At 36.6% G+C, this 26,449-nt stretch overlaps 1 protein-coding gene and 1 long non-coding RNA gene across 4 annotated transcripts in view; one reads left to right on the forward strand and one right to left on the reverse strand.

Moving 5' to 3' along the window:
- LOC122806721 overlaps positions 1 to 1,356 on the forward strand; it is a 145,742-nt gene extending 144,386 nt beyond the window's left edge. The window contains exon 3 of the long non-coding RNA XR_006365545.1: positions 1,289 to 1,356. This is a non-coding gene — a long non-coding RNA (uncharacterized LOC122806721). The remainder of the gene's footprint in view (positions 1 to 1,288) is intronic.
- Positions 1 to 26,449, reverse strand: part of LOC122806720 (CUGBP Elav-like family member 4) — a 1,919,882-nt gene that overhangs the window by 863,174 nt on the left and 1,030,259 nt on the right. The gene's annotated exons all lie outside the window — the stretch shown is intronic.

The following is a 26,449-nucleotide window of genomic DNA, read 5'->3' on the forward strand; positions in this document are numbered from 1 at the left end:
ATAAAAAGTAAATATTCTGCAGTGAACTCCTCATAATAAGCTACTAAATGATCTGATTACACAAAGATTTTGATATAGCTCAGTAAATGTATCAAGTAGTAATGCAGACCAAAATGTTACAATTCTCCATTTTGGGGCCTGGCATATTAAAGGATTAGCTAATTATTTCTGTCCAGTGGGCACCCCTTATTTTTAATAGATACCCTGCTCTACAACGGATATAACTGGCACCTCTGATCACTCTCTGTACGGAGCTTCCCTCATTTCTTGCCATGTCTGCACTGATTTACTTAGAAACTTCAATTTCAACTCATATATATTATAAAAACATGATGATTTACAATCTTTAATAAAATTTCCTTATATAGGTTGCAGTTACCTTTGCTTTGTTGTCTGGATCATGCATGAAGAGGGTCCATGGAACCCCATTTCACTTAAACTGATTAACAGACAAATACAAGAATTATTATTATTTAGTTTTCTGAATCCTCCTCTGAAAGATAAACTCAGCTAGATAACCATCATCTACGTTCGTAACATCCAACCCCTGATTATCTGTCCATCTTTGGAGATATGTTACTACTTTTCAGTCAGGCAAACAGTTGAGAACCCAGGTAAGTGAAACTTTTCCCTTGCATGCCTGTGAACTTCTCATGTGATGAGGCGTGAGTGGGTACTTTAGATCTTTAAGCATAGATCCCATAAGGTAGCCAGAGTAAGTAATGATGCTGACTGTGATGAAGATAGAATTTCACAAATAGGAGTGAGAAATGCAGTTAGCACCTATCTTGGGTGCAAGAGGATGTTAACAATAGGACCTTTGTATGTTTTGTTAGAAGGTTTCTGATGGTGATTGATGAAAGACCTTGAAAGAGGATGGTTTAAGTCACTGTATTGTGGTTGGATGGAAAATCCAAGGACTTAGCATTAACATCTTGCAGTCCTGTAGATACAGAATTATTGGCTAAGAATGGTGAACCAGTAACTGAGTTTCCACATCAGGGTCTGAATTGCTCTCAAGAACACCTTTGGCTTACAAAATATTAACTTTTGTCTGGCCTTTGGGCTCAAGTTCATTACTGAACACCTTCTCTTGAAGACTAGAAATTGCTTCTTTTTTTTTTCCACTGATGATGACTGATAGATTTCCATTTATAATACAAGGTGTCTTCTTCGAATTGAAAATAATATGCTCAGTCTTTTGATTCTTTGTCTAATCAGGAAAAGGTTTTGTACTTTGAGTCAGATCTTATGAGCTTCTGATACATATAGATTTATTTCTTTCCAGCTGTGAACATTGTCAGACCTGATGGAGGAGAAACACCCTATGAGAAGTCCTTGTTGGATTAGAATGATCTTCAGGTAAGGAAATTGAAGATAGTGTGATGAACTGAAGGTAAAGAAGGAACGTAAAGGATGGTAATGACTCAGGATATTTGAAAAGAAGTTAATTTGTGTATGTCTTTATGTTAGGTCCAGTTCATAGTGGTATGGATTCCTGTAAGTTCATTTGATCTTGCATAGTTATTTATTTCTCTGTGTTGACCCTGGAATGTCCATCTGGACAGAGTCCATTTTCAGTAGAGGCCTGGGAAAAAAACTCCATCTCAGCAAATTTATATTAACAAATGAATTTCAGCCAATTCTCAAAAAAAAAATGCTACCTTTCTCTGAAAAAAAAAGACATCAACATGTATAAGTCTATACTGTTGTGGTAGCTCTAAAAACGTGGAAAAACTCAATTGCTTTATACTGTAGAAGGGAAAACATTGTTGTAAAGAAGTTTAGTGCTCTTACATTTCACTACAGAAAGTTTTGCAAAGAGTACAAGAGGTGTAATGAAGAGTATAGTTGAGTAGTACATTGTAAAACTATGTAGGAGAAGATATTAGCATTGTATAGGAGGATGGTGGTAATAGGATATGACTGAGAAAGCAGGGTATGGGATTAACTCTATCTAGGCGGCCTGTTTCTGATTAGTGTATCTGGAAGATTTAGGTATACAGGGAATGCATGACAGAAGTACACTTTTGGATGGGGGCAGCTAGAAATAAAACAAGCTTGTGAAGTAACACTTGAGTAAGAGAAAGATGAGTGGTAGTGTTTAAGACAGGGGTGCAGAGGAATGCAGTGATTCAAGTGCAGGAGGGAAAGTTGTTGAAAGACATTTGTTCTTTCACTAGAGGACTCAGCCTGCTGCTGAACGTCAGCAGAACCAGGGCTGAGTATTGTCTGAGCTGGATTTTATAAATTCTGTCCACCCTGTTATGCTTTTCATTCAGCTGAGGATGCAGCAAATGTGTCTAAATTAGGTCACTGTCCTCAAGCAGGATAAAATGATCTTCTGTTAGCTTTAATAATATAATTTTAAAGATGGTAGAAAGAAGAGTTGAAGTACTATTTTATTTAAACTGATTTCTGATGATAATCCTGCAGACAGCACAGAAGTGGTCATTTCAGGTGGTAACATTAATACTGCCTTCGGATGACTGAAGTGCCTGCTTAATGAGTACACAATGCATCTTCATCTGTTCATTTTGTGTTCTGTCACCTAAAGAACAGACTATGTAATACATAGCCAGGAAGGAAGCAGAGAAAACATCAGGAGCAACATTTACAGAAATATTTCCTATGAACAAAGCCTCAGTGTATCACTGCCAATGTATGGACTGGGTTGTCCAAGGTAAATCAAACCACTGAGCAGATTGATTTACATACACTGGGGAAGACAAACAAAGAAAAATAAGACATGATAGGGCAAAACCAATTAAACTGCATTATCACCATGAGTACTACGTAGCAGCGGTGGTGCAGCGGTTAGCATTGTCGCCTCACAGCAAGAGGTTATCCTGCTCGATTCTCGGCTGGAGCTCCTTCTGTGTAGTCCGCATGTCCTCCCTGTGGTCGAGTGATGCTAAAGAGATGCAGGTAAGAGTGAACGTGAATGGGTGTGCCTTCTTTGAAGGTTGGGCGTTGGGCTGGCAACTCGGCACTGTAAAAATCCACTGCCAATCATTAGCAAACCGGAGTTCCTCTGTGGCAACCCCTAACCGGGAAAAGCCGAAAGACTTTTTATCACCATGAGTACTACCTCGCATATGACATAATATCTTTGGTTATAAAGAAGAACTGCTCTGTGAATAAACAAAAGGAATGATAGCAAACGAATCAGGTAGCTAGCATCTTCATAGGTGTATACTAGGCTAAGAACCACAGGGTCCTTTTTAAGTCTAGCCATGCATCCCAAATGTATCTGACAAGTTTAGAAACCTTAAGATTATTCTAGTGGCTATATGTAGGCTGGGGCATGATGTTCAAGAATTTACAGGCCACCTCTTTCCATTAGGGACATTGGTGCTAGACTAGGGGATCATTTTCAATTCCCAATCCACTGTTCCAAATTATGCATGAATTGGGTTAGAAAGAACTCAGCTTTACATAGATGGGAAGCCTGTTCCAGAGTTGCGGTATTCTCTGAGACACATACTTATCCATTCAATGTCCTATTTGCATCACAGGCAAGGTTTAAATCCTTAGATCAGGTATTTCTGATGCTATTTATTTGGTGGATATGCAGAAGGTCCATCAGAGCAGGATCCAGTAATGCCTTGTATGCAGGCACAGATCATCCCTCAACAGTCTGTAGGAAACTGAGTACAGGAATAGGGCTTTGAGGCAATCCATATAGGACATTTTTAACACCCTGTATCCTTTTTGTGAGGAACCTTTTTGGAAGTTCCAGTTGTAGCATGTGCCTGGTAAGGTAAATACTGAAGGGGGTGTTGTACTCAATGACTGGTCTAATGTGGGCCAAATACAGTGTACAATGACCTCTTTGGACCTAGCTACCATTCCCTTGCTTATAAGTTGGGCAACAGGGAATGATTTCTTTACTACTGTAGACACATGATGGTCAAAGGCCAGATTACTGTCTACATGCATCCCCAAATCCTTGAGTGCTGGATCTACTCTTAGTGGTGTATAATCAATTAAATAGTTTCCAGGGGTAGCATACTTCCCAAAGGACACTATTATACATTTCTTGGCGTTAAGTTTTAGACCATGGCTTTGGCACCAGTTATTTTGTCTGAGTCAGCCCTTCATGAAGGAGGGGGATTCTACAACTGCACCTAGTTTGTAATCATCTGCAAACTTAGTCAGACAGAAGTCCTTGATGATGGCCTCAACTCCATAGAGAAGTGGATGCCAAAAAGTAGCAGACTGAGCACATAGTCTGAGGGACTTGATTAATGGCTGGCCTCTTTGTGGAGGTGGACTCCCCTATCCTAACTTCTTTGGTCTTGACTGAGAGTCATCCAGTTGTCCAGCAGGAAACATAAGGCCTTATGCCTATTTCCATGAGTTTGTATATAATGCCTGAGAGTATTGTATCTGCATCATAACACCGATTTCACAAAGTCCATGTACTACAGATACAAGGTCACAAAAGCAGTAGGTCTCATTACATAGTTAAGATTACAGCAGTTTCCTAATCTTAACAACAGTAAAGGTCACCTAATTAATAACTTCATGCTTTGCCAATACCCAGCCTGAGGTTCTACCAGCTTTTGCAAAGAGGGTGATGCCTGTGTGTCCTAGTGTAAATTTAGGGGAACCCATTCAAATGTCCAGGCTAAGTCTGAAGGATAACAGAGAATCATATTTTTCAACATCCCAGGGAAGTCTATTTCAGATTAAGAAAAGGCACTGGGTGATAAACTTCTCTCCATCTAGTTTTATTTATTTCCTGATGAAGGTTTACTTACCTGGTTCTGGTATTGGCAGCAAAATTTGACTTGTGAGGTAAACAGGTTGAGAATAATTGGATCTCTAAGGCCAAGGTAAGCAAGGCACAGGTCACCCCCTCATTAGCCTGTATGACACCGACTACAAGGATTAGGACTCAAGTCTCTTCTGGTTACTAGATTTTCTGGGAGTGCAGATCGTGTTTACTATTTCTGTACAACATTTCTTGTGACAGATACAGCAATGAAATTTGGAGACACTATAAAAATCAACAATTAGTACTGTAGAATGAGACTGATATTACTTATTTAACATCAAGATGAATACATCAATTAAAAGAATTATGCTCGCAAGCAAGTTGCAGTGGCATGCAAGTTTTTCTTCTGCACTCTATCTGGTTAATCACAACAATGGCCAGACAGCCATAATTTCTGACACTGTCAGCATATAATCCACGACCACCAGCATTTGCCACCAAGCACATTGTACAACCATATAGAGTATCCAAACTTTATATCTGTCTGTATTGTGAACAAACAGACTACTTTGGTGTCTGCTGTTGTTTTTTGTGCTGATTTTTTTCCCTAGATTAATCAAAGCATGAGGTAATATCTTACATTTAGCTGAACTATATCTAAATATCTTAAATGAAAGACAGATGTGGTGGTATATAATAGCTTGCTTAGTAACATTTTGTGAGTATTTCTAACAGGAGGAAGTGAATCTAATTATTCTGCTATAATTGAGTAGTGATATATTTGTGTTTTCTCAGTCATAATTATGAACAGTATTCAGAATGCAGCTTGTGCACACCTACCAAACTGCAGGATTTCAGGAATAAATAAAAGCTGGCCTGATCATGAGATGTGATAAAGAAATACAAAAGTATAGAATATAGCATTACTGCATCTATGTTTTACAAAGTATAGGGCTTTATTTTAAATGAAAACATTCATTTGTAACAGTTTACTTTTATCTACTTTAATTTTTAAAACAACTAATTTCATACAAAAACCTTTTGAGTTTCTATTTAGAAGAAAGGCAAATTTGAAGTTATTAACATATGGAAGTTTCACACACACACACACACACACACACACACACACACACACACACACACACACACACACACACACACACACACAGTATAAACATAAATTTAGAGATATAAAGGAAGGCAGTACAAATACAAAATGACAATAACCACTGTCATGTAGTGTTAAGAAGAGTTCCTATTGGAAATATTTGTATTGGCATATTAAATATTACTCTTCTTATATTTCTGCATTTTCAGAAAATCTGTACTATTCAGTACCATTTTCACAGTTTTTCACTAAACATTAAATTGTCCTAGTTATCTTGTTTTCTATGAAAATAAAACAAGGATGAAGAAACATTAAATTCATGCATAATATCTCATTTGCACAGTAGATAGAAAAATCTCCATGCAGAATGTGAAAAAATGCATAGTTCTGAGAAACAGTGGCTGTTAAGTTAAAAAAAGATAAAAAAAATACCTTGAATGTCACCATGGTGTAAGAGTACTAGAAAACTGTCAGACCTCCGATGTATAAGGTTGTTTACAGTATATCATACCAGACTGATTTGCATTTTTTATCTGGATGGATGTTTTTGATTGAAACTATGTAATTTATTCCTGTATAAAGGTGATTTTCCATGGTTTATATATTATCCATTTTGACATGTGTAAATGTTCAATACTATAGGAAAACATTAATAACTTATGGCCATATCATTACACAAAGCTGAAAACCTATTAGCTTTCTGCCTCCATTCAATCTTTGAAAGATTGCAATATACGTTCAGATGACCATTTTGGCAAAACAAAGTTATGATCTCAAAGTGTTACTAAAGAAGTACAAAACATCAAGTTGTTCAGCACATCTGTAGCTTTCGAGTGGTAGCACTCATTAAAAGTATTAAAATAGATTTTGTAAGTCTCAATAAGTGCAATGAATAATATTATTTTATCTTTCATAAAGAATTATAATGTCAGTAACCACTCAAGCTTCACAAAACTGTTCATCCTGCTGTGATGTTTCACATGATGTGAAAATGATTTTGTGTGTGTGTGTGTGTGTGTGTGTGTGTGTGTGTGTGTGTGTGTGTGTGTGTGTGTGTTGCTTGGTTATTGAAATATTTGCAGACATATGAGTACTATGACAATATAACTAATTATTGAATTAACAGCAGCTAACATCTCTGCTGCTGCATTTGGCAGACAGAATTTATAACTGCTGTTGTACTGCTCATTATGTAGGTTTAAAGAGGAAATACTTAATTCGCTTGCATGCAGTATTAACAGCTGCATACTTAAAACATGGGATGCATGTATGTGTATGTGATTGCAGGTGTTTGTATTATGTACACAGAATTCTTAAAAATCAAAATCCTCATTAACTGGAGCTTTAAACTTCACACATGCCATTACTGGTATAGAATTTGAGCTCTGGACTATCCATGACATGATAGCATCTTTCAAGATAACATAGGACTTTGTTCAGCATCATGGCATAGAGAAATGAAGCCATGACTACAAACCAGGTGTTCTGTGCTTGACTAGTGAATGGCACCGGTGTTGGAGGACCCATGTAGGGAAAGATGGGAGTGTACGTCAACTATTCTATCCTGAGTGGAGGATAGTGACTTAGTTCATTGCACTATACACATACGCAAGAGTTGAGGTGTATCACTTGCAATAGGGAGCCTAGAGGGTACACACTGAAGTCAAGCACTACTTACAAGGGGGGGGGGGGCATGTGTAGAATGTATACGTTGTTACAAGGAGGATAAAGGTAGCAGGGGCCGATCTCAAATGAGCAGATGACTGCCCACCACTCTCAGTTCATTCATCTCTCATTCTGGAGGAATGACTGTAGTGTAGGGGATTCACCTCCAGGGACTTAATAGGCAATTCAATTGTCAGGAGGAAAGTTACAGATGGTCAGTGAAGGATCAAGAACAAACAAAATATGTATATATAAGACCTTCACTTTGTTAAGGACAAAATCAGCCAAGCAGGAGACAGATTTAACATCCTTGCCTGGAAACCACAGGTAACCATACTAAAAACAGGATTACCAGTTAAGATGCTGAGTAGCTATCATTTCCCTTAATCATTCAGGATAATTAAAAAATATCATTCATTTGTAAACTATAAACCTAGCAACACGCAAGGATAAACTTAGCATGGGAGCTAAACAGTGATCAACATTACACTTCATTCTGTAGCAGAATAACATAAATGCTCTGCTTTTGTTATCAGTGCTGTGAATGATTACTTTTGATTCGTTACCAGGTTTTGCAGATACAGATGCACATTACTTCAGGTAGAACCATGCAATTCTTAGCAAATACTGCAATTTTCATTTTTCTCATTGATTAGAACATCACTGTGTTATTTTCATGCTAATGTGTATAAAAGTGCATTATGCTAGTGTTCTAATGTGCTGGGATCATTACAGAAAATGGTGAAATAATCAAATCGCCGATTCGGTTAACAGAAGTATAAAGGAATAAATGACTGACTGATTGAATAAATAAATTAATGAACGTAATGCAAATTCTTGGAAAATTCACTTTGAATTGAACCAGCTCAGCAGGTCTAGTCAATAAACAATATATACTCCCCCAGGTTACTTTATATCCCAACAGAGGTGTAAGCCATCTCTGAACAACTTCATTATCTAGAAGACAACAGAACAGTACCATTGACTAGAAGGATCTAATTAATTCCCTTTTATTAACAAAGAAGGTACATTAAAAATACTTCTTGTGTTAAAAGTAATCCTTCATCTGGGATGTTAATGAAAGACACATTTGCATATGCACATTCATTTCTTGCACCTGTTAACTTGTATGACTTCAAACACCTTGTCTTACTACAGACAATTTGTTGAACAATTGTTTATAATCCTATATGTATCTAGGCAACCATTCACTTCCTCTACTCTGATCTGTCAATCAAACTAAAAACATTATTTCCTGTATGTAGTAAACCTGATCTGGTATTAAATAGCATACTTTTTCTTTACTTAATTTAATATATTTAATTTATTTTAAAAAGATAACATTTTCACATTCCTATATATTTCACATATTTAATACATAAAACATTTCTCACATCTAACTTTTCCCCAAAATATGTTAAAATTCAGACTTTACAATGCAAAGAAAAAATGAATCTAATGGATGTTACAAATTATAAGAAACATTGCCCCGTGGCATAAAGCCATATGGAGATTTTCAGAAGTGATAAAAGTGGTTGAGCAATGAAATCAAATGCAAATTACAAACGCAATCCTGAATTCATGTCACCAGGCACATAAACACAGACTCAGCTGACAAGGAAAACTATCAAGGTCCCAGTAGGGAATTTTCATTTGCAGAACTGATGAAAGTCATATGATCATTATATTGACATTAAACACTCTAAACTGAATTCCCTTGAGGGCTATTGTATCAGCTTCATCATCAGCACCCTTTTCCCCCATAAATAAACAAATAAATAGCTGCTCCACTAGAGTCTTGCCGAATAGCAAGCCAACGCAGAAGATTAAATACTGAATGAAAGTTTGACCCAGCCATCCTGCAGGATCCCCACTTTACACAGACAACATAAAATATGCCTGAAATGCCTGCCATAATCCTGAGCAGCATGTTTATGAGAATAGATCAGTCAGGGGTACAGATCATCTGCACTGACAGGATACAGTTTTTGTCCACCAATTTTGTCTCAAACAAAATGTCAGTTATGTCCAATAATCTTGAAACACTTCTATGATTTTAGAAGTGACCGAATATTCCCTCAGATTGAAGAAAAAGATAACTGGGAAAGTGTTTTTTGGGTGTGTAATGAGCTGTTAGAGTTTAAACGTTCCCTACAGTATACTTTGTCAGAAATATTGGGGGACCAAATGGCTGTTCACTAAGGAAATGATTCTTTTGAGTTGGGATACAGGATCTGAACTGACATATCAAGGTCCAATTAAGTTTAATTCTCCTGGTTGACAAAAAAGCAATTACTAGAAAATGAAAATTATAATCTAAAATGCCTGCATTCAAGTATTGAATATTGTAAAAGAAATAAAAGAACTAGAAATGGAATCTCTAGAAAAGGGAAAGAGCAAATTACTTAAAAATAAATGGAATTTGTGGGAACCATATATGCAAAATAATGTTCAGTTGGAGGAGTAAGGTTTAATAAATAAAACATTCATATGTAATGTAAAATGTATGCAAATGAAAAACATGTTAATATGTATGCTTTAATTTGTATTAATGTATGTTTGCCCATGTCTTAAGTGATAACTTAATAAAGGTCACAAACTGAAATAATTAACTCCAAATAAAAAATAAAAAACACCACAGTAACGGAAAGAATGGAGCCAATATATTTATTACAACATTTTAAAATCACAAACACAATGATTAAGTGCCCTGATGATGTCCATGTATGTGAGGACGAAAGTGCTTAGTCATTGCGTTTGTAATTTTAAAGTGTTGTAATAAATATATTGGCACCATTCTATCCGTTACCATGGAGTTTTTATTTTTTATTTGGAGTTAATTTAATAAAAGTGCCTAAAGAAAGAAGACTCAGCATTTAAGAAGGGGATAACTGATAGAGTACAAAAAACACAGATAAATCACCATTACTGCCAAGGAGAATGACAAGTTTAACAGCACAACACAAAAGTACACATCATTGTTTTATTTCTATTTCCTTAGCCCTTCACACTGTAACACATGACTGGAAAATAAATGTTACAAGATTGTCATCAACAAATACAAAACATTTTATTGGCTTTATTAAAAATATGAAATTACTTTATAAGAACTAGGTACAGCACAGATAAGTAGGTCTTAATTGACATGATCAGATCTAATGTGCTCAATCTATTCCTTATAGCAAAATACTCTGAATCATGCTTCAGTTCACATTAGCCCTGTGTTTTTACTTTTGGCTTTCAGAAACATAAAACCTCCAGCCATTTAAATCATGAATAGAGTCCCCTCCCACAATGAAGGCTCAAGAGTTACTCTGGTCCTAACTCTCACTGACTAGCTCTGTATGCAGGAGTCAAAAGATATACATGTTTCTCTTACAGAATTCAGTACAGTTCTATTAGATCAGTAAATAATGTAAACATATTAAATACTTATTCCATTAAATTAGTAATACAAGTTCATTTCACACCACAGTACCATGGTATCTGAATGCCTTACCCATCAGTGCTCCTAAAGTTTTATTTAAGGCATTTAATACATATTTGGTCAACACAATGGTACTACAGCTTGGATGATAAGGGTACAGCAGCCCCCTGCAATATTTACCTTAGCCTGCTTAAACGGGGTTCTGAATTTACTGCTTGCCCACTTGTGCATATCTTTAACCTGTCCCTTACTTGGACTAAGGTTGCTGTTGCAAGCACATGTGCTACAATCTTTTATGTAACCCAGAAAACTACTGTCTAAGTGTTGAATGCATTAGAGTATTACATTAATTAATCACTTACTAAACTTTTTTTTAATTAGTTAATCATGTTGAAGATATTGCACTTGCTTATATTAAAGATCGCATGTTATTTATTTATTTATTTACTGTGGTTCCACTTGGACCACATCTTACTGCTCTGGTCCCCAGTACTCCACATCCATGCTGGGCCTATCAGCCATCCTCCTATCCCTGGACTACTTCACTGTTGCTGCGGCTCATCATGGATCCTAAAGGTGTCTTGAGGACTCAGTTGCCTGTACTTCTCTCTGTGGAGGGATTTTCTTTTATATGCCCTACCCACTCCCCTTCACCACTTCCATGCTCGACTACATCCAAGGATAACTCCCCTCATTGTACACAACTTACCTTTGGGAGTGTCATCCAGGACAGCCACACCCATCCTTCCCTGCCACACTGTCAGTCACTTGAGATGCTTATCTTACCTGGGTCACCTGGGCCTTAGTCAAGACTTTATCCCTCTATGCCACTGGAGTGGCCCAAAGACCATTTTTCATTAGTACATGTTTTATGACTTCTGTTACTTTTTTAATATTTTTCTAAACATTTTTACATACATTTTCTGAATTCCATGTATAGCTTCGACTTAAGAAATTACATTTTTCCTTGTTCTTTACTTTCTTAGCAGCATTCAGAATGACAGTAAGTTATCTACCACATGTAATTGTCAACCAGATCACTTATTCTCCTGAAATCTTGACTTCAGCCAAAATATCTAGGTATGCACATATTCACAAACAGCAGCACAGGTTTTGAAAATGATATATTACTATAACAAAACTGCTCACAGAGACAAAAGATAAACCTAACTATGGAATGTTAATAATGTCATGCTCTCAAGTGGCCTCTTTGCTTTCAAGAAGTATTTGGTTTTATTGCCCACAACTCAGATTTATCCTTACTTGATCATCTAGTATTTAGGCAAGGCTCACTTCAGTGGATAAACAACTATATGGTTAAAGATGGTAACACATACTTTCCTCTCTCTAGCTACTGTAGAATTCACAAATGGGTTCCAAAAAGACTCTGTGTTAAATCCTTTTCTAATCAGACTATTCATATCAAACCTAACTGCAGATATTCCTGTCTTGAAATCAACAGTATATGTTGTGATGTCCTGCTTCAGCTTTGTCATTCTACAACATGAGCAGCTGTGCATGATGAAAATTGTAATGTCTGACGGTGGGTTTCTGGCAGAAAGTAACCACCAGAGCGAGGAAAAAGAAGCCATGTGATGCTACTTGGTTCTGCTCAAAAGGTAGCTGGCTCCCTCCTCTTAAAATCATTGACCCCCTAGTAAATAAAATAATTTAGCTCAATAAATGCAAATACCCTGACTAAAATTTATCTTACTATTCATCCATTTACCTTACACACTAAATGAACTGCGGATAAAGATTTTAGGTGACTACGAACAGCATATAAAGCAACAAGACTGCTTACATCTGAAGAAGAAACATTTACAGGTAATATTCGATTCATTCTGAGAAGGGACTATACTCTGTTCCCATTTACAAGCTGAATAATGTCATGGTCATGTTCAAGCAATACTAAGAGAGATGTATAGATTCTTCCCTTTCTTAAGCCACATGTCCATTTCATTAAATAGATATTTGCATCTAAATTATAAACCAATCACTACCTCAGCCTGAGTGATTAGCTACAAATTCAATCTATTCATGCTCTCCAAGGCATAAAACTCTATCACAATTTTATTTCAAAGACCTGCAGCCCACTTTAAAGCAGAAAACTGTGTATCCTTAAAGACTGGTCCTTCTGTTCAAAACATCTCCCCACAGACACCATAACAGTGAAAAGCTCAACATATTTAAAAAAATGCCTTGGAAGGCCATTAGAACAATATAGCAGAATGCAAACATAACCCTAGCTAATAAATACAATATGCATAATTTATAGTGCATTTAGTCTTATAAACTTATAGATTGCTTAAATACTTTGTTACACAAACTTCTAATGTTGTACATAAGTATTAATTACTTCTAGTATATGTTTCTTCTCTTCACTTTATAAACTGTCATTTTTGTTTATTATATAGTCCAGATTATGTCTGAAAAATTATGTTGGATTAGTACATTTGCCTGGCTTATTTCTCCAGTCTTTGTCAAAGAGGCATAATGTAAATCTTAAGGAATTTTGGAAGCTGTAATTCATGTCAGAGAAATATGTAAAGCTGCAAGTAGTGCTAGCATCACCTATATGGCTGTTGTTATTTTAATGCTGCATATGAAATGGTTAGTATAAATACTAAGAACAAAAAAGCTGGTCTACAGCACAGCACTAACTAACTTTTCAGTGAAGCAGACATATCTCGCTGTGGTGGCCAGTTTTATTCCCATCCCAAATTTAAAAATAATATGTTTAAAAATATGTTTAAATACCCATAAACTACTGAAAAATGCATGCCAAGCAGGGTTATACTGCAAGCGATAGCTTCCTTGCAAGTTTTCTCAAACTAGAGCTGTATGTCCTTATCTCATTATTTTCTCATTATACATGGTCATCTTGGTTTTGTATGGAATCCATATTGCCAGTCTCATGATATCAAAAAGGTGTAATCTGTTCCACATTAGCCTGACTTAGTGGCACCACAGTGAAAGTCTGAAAATGCTGAACATAGACACCAGAAAGTCTAATTTCTTAGATCGGTGCAGTCATCTTAGACTTACTCATGTAATAGCATATGTTATTAAAAATGTCTAAATTAATGAAAGTGCCATATAATACCAATCTGAAAAACTTCAGAGTCTGTCAAAGGTCACTGGGTAATTGCAGAATGGATTATTTACCACATTTTTATGCAGTATAACTTATAAACTTGATTTTAGTTAGATATTATATACTCTGTCTGATAACCTAAGAGGGTTGCTACTAAACTTTTTTTTCTTTTGGCCTCTAAAGTACATGCTGTAGAAACTACTGGAATGTTTTCCACTGAAGTTCGCATTAGCAATGACTCACAAGCACTTAAAGGAAGGGAAAACCATTCTTTCTGCAGAATAACCCGTTCGAGGGTTACAGAGTGTTGTTTGTAGTCACGATAATTCAAACCAAAAACCACATTAGAACATGATAAATATTGTTAAATAGGGAAAGTAAGCTGTGAAAAACAGAACAATTTCACTAACACATAACAAAATGGAAACAAAATCCCCCTGATACCAGAAGAAGCAAAGTGATAATATATGATTTTTTTAAGAAATAGCTTGAAAATGTCAGTAATAATACTACTCTCCCCCCCGTTTAGTTAATACTTCATGATAATGTTTATAATAACCATTAATGCACTTGGAATGACCATACCCAAAGAAGTAGCAGAAAGATAAAGGAGTTTATATGTAAAGAGTTGATGGCCAAGAATCAGGTACATATTTATAGGATAGGGGCAGATTGAAATGAAGACTCAGAAAGCTGTTGGTATAGAATCTTGATGTTATCTAGGGAATGCTCCTTGGGGCACATGGACTGCTGAAGGGTGTCTAATGCAGTTGGATGCTATAGCCAATTATGGGGGTCAAACAACTGAAGGGAGTAAAATGCCTGAGTCTATAGACACTAGCTTATAAGCTAAGTTAAACAGCAAGTAGGTAAGCAAGGAGCATTTCATCATTGGCGCCAATAATAACTTGCTCAGTCATGGGGATAGTATTTCACTCGCCTCTCCTAAGGACAACAGAAAAATGAGCAGGTCTTCAGTACATAGATAATGTGTCAGCCAGTTCATCAGTTCATCAGTGATGATGGCAGTAACATGCAGGATGGAGATAGGTATTTTGTTGGCATAATGAACAAAGGACACACTGTCATGATTTTAACTACAGGAGTTTGGCACAGAATATAGAAAGTTAGAATGGAATGCTTTATGGATGTTAGACTCCATTCATTCTTACTTTGCAGGAGGCAACCAAGAGCATGCTTATGGGTGTCAAAGCCCTTTCAAAGTCTAGGCTTGCTAGAGAAGTCCTGCTGTTGCTATTGAACCATAAAGGTCAGTTTACCTGGCTAGAGCAGTGGAGGAGTTTCCAGTGCTTGGATTTATAGAGCTCTTTACATTTTATATATAGGCATATATCTCAAAGATAGGAACTTGAGTCAGCTAGAAAAAGTGTAGACATAGTTAAGGAAATGCACATACAGAGGTGGCAGAGTGTAGGATTGTGGCCCAGAAGTCAGTCAGACACCATTGTGAGGCATGTCAGTATTTCTGATGTTATAAGAATAGCAAGCAAAAATCTTATAGGTGATATCAAGGTTGAAATTGATAAAATATTATATTTAAGATACAAAGGACCTAAAGTATATGAAATCCTTTTCCTTTGGCTGTGCAGCAGTACTATGCATGTTTTTTGTCAGAATTCTAGAATCTTATTTCATTGTTACAGCACAATGAGAAGGTAATTATGACACACTAAATTAGAGGGATATTTTTTATGTTTCTGAAACCAGCTAACTTAGTCTCTGCAATTCAGATTCAGTTGGTCTGCAAACGATTGCTGATTAAACTCAAGGAACCAGAGAGTGACACAGATACTGAAGTAACAAAAACTGGCATGCAGATTGAAAGGGCAGTTCACATTACAATATCTTACCTGATGGACTTTGGTAAATAAAATGAAAGCTAGGCGCACACCACTGCAGCAAACTTTAATGAATACTAGTAACAATATATAAAAACACAAAGGTAAGCACTTTCTTTACCACAAAGTTCTGAAGAAGCTACCTTTGCAGTAGTGAAAGGGCGTACCTTTATGTTTTTATATGTTGTTCTGAAGATATGTCAAGGCTGCCAGCCTAGCTAGATAGAATTTTGTAGATAATTCTGTCATTTGTAAATATTAATACAAGCTACAGGCTTGTTCTCTTAAATGTGAAAAGACTGTATTGGATGTTGAGCTGCAAACTTGTAACAACAGTGCACTCTGCTGTAAGAAAGCTGATTCTTTCTATTGTTTTGAGACTAGAGTTAATTGCTACATTTTACATATATAATGTCTTTAATTGCTGTAGTTTCCTGACCAGGTGCAAACTAACTAAGAAATGCTAATGTAGGGTTTTTGTTAGCTTGGGAAACCAGAGAATTGTTAAGAATAATGCAATCTAAAATGAGTCAGCATGATGTATTATCAATTTAAAGGACTTTCTCAGAGACAGAGAGAGAGAGCATCTTCCATTTGTCTTCAGAACTGACCACTCACCAGCACTTGTTTTGCTCTGTCTGTATGTAAGTAGGATCTTAGACTTTAGTGTCTCTCCTAGATTTTAAGCATTTTCCTGTGATCTCTGAACTCTTGACTAGCACATTGTTGAATTGTAGAGATTTGTCTTGTGTTTTTATTATTTATTAAATATTTGGAAACCTTTCAACTGTGGCTGTTTTGTGTAGAGGCAATTTAAGCTCTAGAGTACATTGCATGTATATAGTGATACTGTACAAAGCCACTCCAAATAAGCCTTACTGCTCAGTCACACTTAGCATTTGGATAATAATATTGCACAGTAATAATTGGACACCCTTTGGTAAGGGCCTTTTTAGTAGCTGATAAGTAATGGTCCTGGTGGCAGTGATTACTACCTTATAGCCTAGACAGAAGGGGCACAGCTAGTGAACCTGTGCCAGCTTTTCCCAGGAGTGTCTGTGTGGTTGTATATAAATCATATCTCAAAGTGTGTGTGTGTGTGTGTGTGTGTGTGTGTGTGTGTGTGTGTGTGTGTGTGTGTGTGTGTGTGTGTGTGTATATGTGTGTGTCAGCTACTTGGGCAGGGACACATAGCACTAGTTGGACAGAGAGAGTGCTAGGAGGACTTGGCTTAGGACCCTGGCTAAGGACCCCACTCTATAGCTGTGTCAGTGGGGAGTCTTATTGGGGATCTGGAGAGAAAGGGAGAAACCAGCCCCAGACTGACTGTGATCTCTGTATGCTCATAAGGAAAATTGTACTTTACTGTGTGTGTATTTGTTATCCTTCCCAATGTGGATGCCCCTTAGTGGTATTAGTGGTGAGGATTGAGGCTCCTTGATTATTGAGCCATTGCACGGGTGTCACAGTTGTTACTAGTATTCATTAAAGTTTACATTATATATTTTCTGCCATGGTGTGCACCTAGCTTTCATTTTGTTTTAAATTATTTTGGTGCTTTGGAGCGCACTTTACCAACCAAAGAATCTTTTGTGCAGAATTCTGATGAACTTTGGTGTCAGGTCTGGAAAATCTGGGCCGGTAAAATCCAACTAGATGGAAGATTCTCATTAATAAGAAGCACAAGACTTACTGCACATGGAATATGGGTGTTGCCTTGGCATCTGAGAGGGATGAACTGGAACAAAACATAGTGAAAAGGCGACTGCATTATGCACTGGCACAAGAGACCTCTGAAATTCTTGAAGCAAGAGGGAAGAACATCAGTATTAAAAGTTAGAATGTAAGGAATGAGATGGAAGAGAAGCACGGAAGGTGTGACTAGGAGGTTAACAGTATAATAACCACGCCTTCATTACTGCAGCAGCATCCAATGAAAAAGCTGCTGGTGCTTACGACCAGGTAATCAAGGCTTCTGAAGGATGGAAAAGCAGAATAACTGACACATACACAAGACCAAATTGTTATATAATGGGAGTTTCTGCGTCTCTATCTAAATCAAGGAAAAGACAGACTGATATTTGCTGCCAAAGTCTGCAATACTGTGCATTTTCTGCCACATGGCACATATGATCTCAATGAACGAATAGTCTCTTCTTCATTTAAGAGACCACAGAAAGTCCCCACATGTAGGAAATATGTATTTTCCTAGTGTTGCAGATTTGCAGCAAGTGAATGTGATGTTAATGGGCATGTTACAGGCAGAGCATCATGGGGTGACAGCTGATCTTCCATGATTGAGTGGGGTTAATTAATCAGTTTAAGCCCATTGGTGGGTTTAAGAGAGAACTATAGGATAGTATATGGGTCATAATTCACAGCTGTCAACACCTAGCCTTTGGTAGGGACACATGTCATTTGTGATGGAGAATCCTAGATTACTTCAAGGTTGTGGAAAAGAAGCAATAAGGAACAATGTCTTTGCTAAATGGTGATGTGATGAAACAAACCACTTTAGGAACACATTTATTTGAAAGAATGCAAGCATCACAGATTTTATTTATTTATTTCCATTTGTTTACCAGAAAAGTCCGACTGGGCCACATTTGGTCTATTTTCAGTGGAGGTTCCACAGCTACAATGCTTTAATAGTACATAAGGCAATATGAGTATTACAGAAAGTAAAAATGCATCCAAAAATATGAAATGTTTACCGTACTGAATTCAGATACAATTGTAGAGGTACAATGGATAGCATAGAACTTAAAACTGAAATTTATGAAAGCATATATTTACATTAGAGTGAATACAGTAATTGTCAAGAAAGCATAAGTTAATCATGGTGTGGTGATGGCTAGTAGATAAGTGGGAAAATGAAAAAGAAAGACAGCAGGGTAAGAAGTGGAGTGGACAGGACAGCAGATTTTAAGTCTGGAAATTGGAAAGGGAACAGCACAGGTGGTAGGAGAGAGATGATAGAGTGTAAGCTCAATAGTTAATCAGGTCTGGAGCAGGAGCAGAGTCATGTGTGTTTTGCAATAGACAAGTTGCTTAGAACCCTGCAGTTGGAGAGAAATTGCTTAACAACACCTTCTTATGATCAGCTAACAGACTTAAGATGTAAGATTTTACAGTAAAGGATTTGGAAAGAAAGGACAGAACTACCTCAGAAGAGAAATGGAATGCAAAGCTGCAGCAGTAACACTGCAACCACTGGATGGTTATTAGCTGTCCAACGAATTATTAAGAAGAGTTAGATGTTTAGGATTACTAACTTTCACATTGCTCATAGCCTAAGTAACCCTCACTTCTGTAATTAGCCATACAATCTCACCAATAAAAGCATAGTTGCAGGCATTTTCCCCAATTGCTTAAGTCATGTTTTATTCAGTTCAAAATAAATTACAGAATGCAGTAGTAGGACTGTTGTTCTTGGAAAGGACTTTGGCATTCAGTGGCAAATTATTATAAAATAAATACATTCAGTGTAGTAGAGAGGGACCGTAATTTATGGGTCTTAAAAAATGAAATCCCACATTTTAATGAGATGAAATCCAGAAAATATACCTATGATTTTTAAGTGTAATTCCTATTAACTACAAATCTTTCATTATAATTTTTAGTGTTGTGGATTCTATACAAATCACACACACATGGACAAACAAAACTAAACATGATTCTGGTTAAAGAACACACAATAAAGTAAACTGATACTATCAGAAGTAATAAATGTGAGAAGAAACACAAGTTGTGCTGAATAAGTGTTCTGGCTTAAAATAAAATAAAAAAAAGATGCCAGACCCCCAATACATTCATAGCTTTCTGGTATTTTTCTAAGAAAAAGTGGAAATGAATGTCCCTGGTGATTGCATATAATCACCAGGGAGCAACTCTAACCTGCGGAACTTGTTTATTCTTGTTTACTTAAGCAATCTTTGTCAATATTATATTTGTAACATGTTTTTATTGTTTCTGTTTACCTTTGGAGCTTTTCTCTCCAGGCCTCTGCTGAAAATGGACATGCATCCAGTTGGAATATCCTGGTCAACAAATGTAAAATAAAGATGAAATAAAATAAATGTTCGTGTGGCAGTACAACCTAGAAAGATTCCTTGATTGCTACTACTTGGCTACATTAATCAGAGACAAATTCTATGTTAGACTTGGGGACACTGGATGGCCTTATTTTTCTGGTAGTAGTAATATGTCAGCCAGAAAGTAATACTTTTGTGAAAGCAACCTAACAAAGAGGCCGCATGTTGTACGTAGAGAACTTAAGGGCTCACGAAGACTCATTGCCATCTGACCAAATGTTCTACCTTAGAAGCAGCATGACATCTAAATCAAAAATGCACTAAAATGGCTCACAATTAAAACTTGCAAGATAACAGAAGGACCCTTGATTGGCACTGGCATTTTTAAAACCATACATGCTCAAATTACATATTCCTGAGCACTATTTTCTGAAAAGGTATTTTTACATTCCGAGTGAACACAGCAAGAAAGAAAAATATTTCTCTACTGAGGTGCAACACAGATGTTTATTGCTTAATTTAGCATGGTGTAGTCGTGCAACCTCGCCACATAGGGGTGGGGGCTTGCCTCCCATACAGGACATTATTTTCGTTAATGGAGCACAGCTTTAACGATATAAAGGATTTTCTCTTTAACGTTTTCCATTCCCTCTGGAATACTGTGGAACAATGTAAATCCACAATGCTAAAGATAAAAAGGGTGATAGGGTCACACCTTAGGTACCCAAGACCTCCACAACAAGACAATGATTGATTTCTTTTATAAGAAGGGCTGTTGTTTTGTAGGGACCCTTAAATAGAAAATGGAAACAGAAGGAGCTCAGATATACTCATAGCATTTCTATCAGCTAAAAAGCGAACACGAGAGACATTTATTTTTATGAGAAGGATCTTCAGAGAAGCATATTACTGACCTTCCTATAAAGTGCTAAATCATGCTCTCAAGAAACTTTTATAGAAGGCTATCAAATGAAAGAGATACTAATTTCATGCAACTGTCCTTAGCAATGAAGATAAATGAATGACAAAGTCTTTACACACCGCATTTTGCATTTTCAGGAATGTTTATTTTATACAATGTCAGACCTGTAACTAATAACAATAGAAGAACATATCCGAATTATGCATTTAGTTGAAACCATTATTTTAATTTCATTTTCTCCATAAAGTCAGAAATCATAAAATTATTAAGAAATTCAAACTCAGAAGCTGATCACACTGTTAAAACCTACATTTTGTAACTTAACATTATCTTATGGTTACACCAATCAATGTGATGTTCTCCAAAGGTCATACTATTATTTAAGCAATAACCCAAGGCTGGGTGTGGGTAATGCTGGATTTACCCACGGTTGGTACAAAGTCAGCCATGGATAAATCCAGCATTGCCCACACCCAGTCGCGGGTTATTGCTATTATACAATGACATTATTTAAGAAACAAAATACTTGCTTTTCTTAAATAATGTCATTGCATAATGCCTCCGTGCTGCCCTTCCACAGTTTTCCAGTATCCTGAGGAATTTCTGATGTACTGTGCATGCATAAGGGACTTGTGTTTCCATGCTTACACAGTACATTATTGTTGTGCAGAGGTAGCAATGGAGAAAGGAAGATCTCCACTGCTTTTTTTTTTTTAATTGAAAATAAAAAAAAAAAAGAAACCAGGAGACTTAAAACTAATGAGGGAAACGGCGCAGACAAAAAAGGATAATCAGGTACAGTTCTTTCATTTTTCAGTACGTACCAGAGTATCCTTTTTTTTGTCTGCGCTGTTTCCCCTCATTCATTTTAGGTCTTCCGTTTTCTTTTTGGGAGGCAAAAAAAAAAAGTAAAAAAATCAGGAGATATACTAATGAGAAAAAGTTTGGGCGACCGGACCTTTTTGTGTTAGTATTTTCTCGGATTTACAACGGGCACGCTGGTTGGGCTGGCCAATCAGCGTGCTCATTTTGGAATGCTAATGGCCAGTCATTGTATAATTTATATTTTCTAATGCTGACAAAAAGTGTCACAGTAGGATCCAGGATTCATTGTCCAGCTTGTTTTGAAAGTGCTTAAGGAAGTCAGTCTTGCAACTTTAAACAATCAACTGGATACCAGTTCTTAAAAAAGCTTCCAGTAATTGTATTTTATTTTTTACTTCATTTTAGATGGCATCTACTCAGTATTATCTCATTTCCTGAGGTTGTGGAATTTTCCTTCAATTTTTCACAAGTTAAATTGCTAGAACTGCTCTAAGCCTTAAAGTTCAAAGATTGTCTCATTTCATATAAGCTGTTTTTTTTCTAATCAGCCCCACTAAAGAAGCCTTATAACAGTTGAGGAAGAAGAACAATCAGCAGCAGTTTTCACCGACGAATGTTTACCTCTTTAGCAGTGTTGTAACTACTTTGTCTCTCCTGCATATGCTGAGTATAATGGAAAAGACACTAGTAATACTGAAAATACACTTACCTTTCTTGGCAGCTGCCAGACTGTAAGTTTCTTTGAACTTCTAAAGAAAGTCATATGACAAATGCTAGTTCAGAATTAGCCCTGCTTCATGAAGCTAATACCTTATTGCTGCCTCCGTGACCCATATATCATTGCATGAGGCTGCCTTCTCACCTCATTAGTTTTATAGTTGTGTCTAGGGTGAGCGCACTGGTTACTGCGAGCGATAAGACTAACAAATTAGTCAAACTGACAAGGAATTTTACAACTGCACAGCCAGCTTTTCCATCTCCTCATTCTTGTAAACTGTAATACTGAAAATTTTCCTTTATTTGTTCTCATTTCACTCTGGTTTTCCTTGGTTTACTGTCAATCTCCAAGTGCTTCCCAAAATGCTACATGAAGGTAAAGTGGCAGGCATTTTTTTTCCATCTATATCACCAATGTCTTAAAGCAATGTCATTCTGAATGTGACTGTTCATAGATCCCTTCCTTATTAACAGGGGAGTCACACACAACATATTTTGGTCCGCTTTCTTTAATAACACTATCCCACATTGGCTGACTATCTACAGTGATTAATCCTGGATGTTGCATATTACCAGTGAATTGTTAATGTAAAGAATGTTGATTTGTAAAGCTTCTTTTATTAATATAGCTTGCTTTTCTTACTCAAGGCCTAACATTACATTTTCACATGCATTATTTAATTAGAAATGGTTTTGAATGTGATTTTTTAAAGAGAAATTTTCTAATAGGAAGTGTAACCAGTAGGTTGTTATGGTAGTTAGTTGCTATGCAAGTAATAAAAATAAAATAAAATTACATGATTTCATCACAGCAGAACAATTAAAAGAAAACCAATAAACATTTTTCAGTGGTTAATTAGCACAAAGAGAAGAACGTAGAAGCATTTTTCCTTCTATTCTCTACTAACACACATTTACTGTTTACTGCTTGCATTATGGCTGCTTAGCTACTACCAGGCATTGGGTCAGCAGCTTGTCTTTCCTTTGCAAACAGAAAACTGCAACAGTGGAAATCTATAACGATACTGGAGTGATTAAATCAGAAAATAATATATAGATTCATATCCTAAGTATGCATTCACCTGGTTTAACTTCTTAGAATTTCCAGCAGCAAAATACTCAGAGCAAATACCCTAGTGAACATTTGTTATGACATGCATTTAATGATGGCTGCTTAACAAATAAACTGTTTCTTAAGGAAAATATAATGCATGTAAACTACATTCAAGCAAAACCATATCTGATGAAAGACAGGCATACAGCTAACTCTAATTTAAAATGCTGGGTGGAATAAGTGTAGTACAGAACCCTTGTTTGGGAAAGTTTCTGTTTCATAGTAATTTTTTTTGACTGACAGCCCAATCTACCACTGAGGCTTTGCCTTGGTGGGGGCGTAGCATGTGGAACACTATCATTGGGAAGCCTCATGTTATTGTTATAGTCACTGGGAGTGTCCATCTGTCTACCTGGGTGGTCACATTTTGGAGGTGTGTGTGTGTGTGTGTGTGTGTGTGTGTGTGTGTGTGTGTGTGTGTGTGTGTGTGTGTGTGTGTGTGTGTGTGTGTGTGTGTGAATGTGGTTGTAAAGTGGTTCCTTTGCTAATGTTACACATTGGCTGCTAGGAGTCAGATTGAACAGCATAGTTTTTGATTACAGACAATATAATAAGCTTGTAATGAGGTACATTTGTCAAGTGCAGCTTTACCATGTCTCTGAATCAGAGTTTCTCTCAATTATGCTAATTGACCAATCCCAATTAGGCAATTAGTGTGGTCAACAAGGAATTTGAGGGGCTATTTCACTATGTTAGCCTTGTAAATAAGTAATGTGCTACATTAACAAATGTATGTGAATACAAAAAAAAATACACTTCCTGGGTTATCTGGGTTGATGTAAGGACTAAATCTCTTTACTGTGGTGCTGATTAAAGGACACTTGTCAAGAATTAAGGAAAATAAATATATATCAAACAAATTTTCAAAACAATCTTGTTTTGAAAGCTCCTTTCCTCATCCTTTTATATAGTACTGAACCACGTCATGCTCATCGTTGCAGTATTTTCTGTGAGCTGCTGTGTCATGCTTGCTTATTTGCTTACCATTGTAAACCATGTAAACATAATGGAGAGATATCCTTCTACAGCAGGATTTAAAATAACTTATTTTATCTTGAAAAATATAAGCATATAAGATCAAAAAGCAGGAATGAACAATCAAGGCAGCAGTCAGTTTCCTACAGAAATCAATCTAACTGACTATATTTACTGCCTCAGGAGTTCCTATTTATTGAAGACTCCTGTTGTTAATAATTACTAAGCTGAAATGTAGTAGCAAGCTAACACAATATCATGAAGGATGCATATTAAACCTCTAAACTAAAAATCAAATTTAAATTTGGTTTGAAATGGACAAAGTTTATTTAAATTATGTTTTTTCCTTATATTATTCATTGTCAAAAATAGTTGCTATAAGGACTATAACAGTTTTTAAAGTTAAAAAAAATGGTTGTGTCAAGGTCTTGTAATGTTACTTGTTTTTATTCAGTTAAGTTTGTTTTAAGTATTATTCAGCTTTTAATATTTCAAATACAGAGCTGTGGAAAATGCACCCTATTCCATTACAGAGCTAAAAAGTAACATCTTGAATATTTTGGGAGACCATCTTTACATAATTTACAGCTGGCCATCTGCTGATTTACTCAAGTAACCCTTAAATTAATAGTCCTAAGTATTACCACTTCAGTTGGGACCCCTAAACCTAAGAGCCCCAGGTATTACCATTAGGTTTGGAACTTCCTCCAATATAGTCAGACAGGGAAGAGGATGTAGAAACATGTAATAGATCCTCTTGCAATATAAGAACATCATTGTTGTATATACAGGGGATTTTTTTCTTTTGTAATGCTCTGTTGACTTCGCCACCTGTAGAAACAGTCTAATCTGCTGATGCCAAACATATTGCTGTTACAAAACACACCTCCATCACTGGGGGGAACCAGATCCCAAGCAGAAATCCCACACCTAGGTCTCAGAAGGGGTGTCCTAAAAAAGTACTCATCTTTCCACCCCATAACCCTGCTTAAGCTGCTAGATGATCTCAGTCACAATCAGGGCTCGATTTCTCTTCATGGTGAAGCCAGTTAAAAGCAACTTATTAAGAAACAATGTAAATAACATGTGCATCAGGTAATTAAGCATAATAATACTAAATCATTTATTTTATTTTGTATCAGTTTTACTCAAATTCTTACACACACATATGTACCCAGTTACAAAGATACACGGATGTCAACATACATATGTGCACAGACTTGTGTGCACATGTATGTCTGTCTCTCATGAGTGACATAAGTAGTGAGAAGACTTAAACACTCAAAGTAGGTTGTAAAATAAAAACTATAAATATAAATCACATTTACTATTTCTGTATCAGATCATTATCGTGCCTGCTTAATGATGTGCTGGGGGATTAGACAGTACATTTAAATGAATTCATATGTGGTCAGTGTCACAGCCTAAAATATTCACCACTTTTCCCCTTACCAGTACAATCTCACTAGTACTATAATAACTAACCAAACTCTAAATCTGTGTTTCTTCTTCTTCTTTCGGCTTTTCCCGATTAGGGGTTACCACAGTGGATCACCTGTCCGCTCATGATTGGCAGTGGAGTTTTACAGTGTCGAGTTGCCAGCCCGGTGCCCAACCTTCCACAGAAGGCACACATGCACACGCACTCACACCTAGGGTCAATTTAGAGTGTCCAATCCACCTGCAGTATGTCTTTGGGATGTGGGAGGAAACCGGAGCACCAGGAGGAAACCCTTCTGACCACAGGGAGGACATGCAGACTCTGCACTGAAGGCACCCCAGCCGAGGATCGAACCAGAGAACCTCTTACTGTGAGGCAACAATGCTAACCACTGCACCACCGTGGCTGAAATAATGCAAAAAGAGCCATAGAAAATTTCACAAAAGCTATGGTGTCCCAAATATAATGATTAATTTAAGGAACTGCATATGTCAGACTTCAGTCTAATTTCTGAATATGTTTTTATTGCAGAACAACAAAGA

The sequence above is a fragment of the Protopterus annectens genome, chromosome 7.part0 (assembly GCF_019279795.1).
Source record: "Protopterus annectens isolate FY-2018-M chromosome 7.part0, PAN1.0, whole genome shotgun sequence".
Classification (NCBI taxonomy): domain Eukaryota; kingdom Metazoa; phylum Chordata; order Ceratodontiformes; family Protopteridae; genus Protopterus; species Protopterus annectens.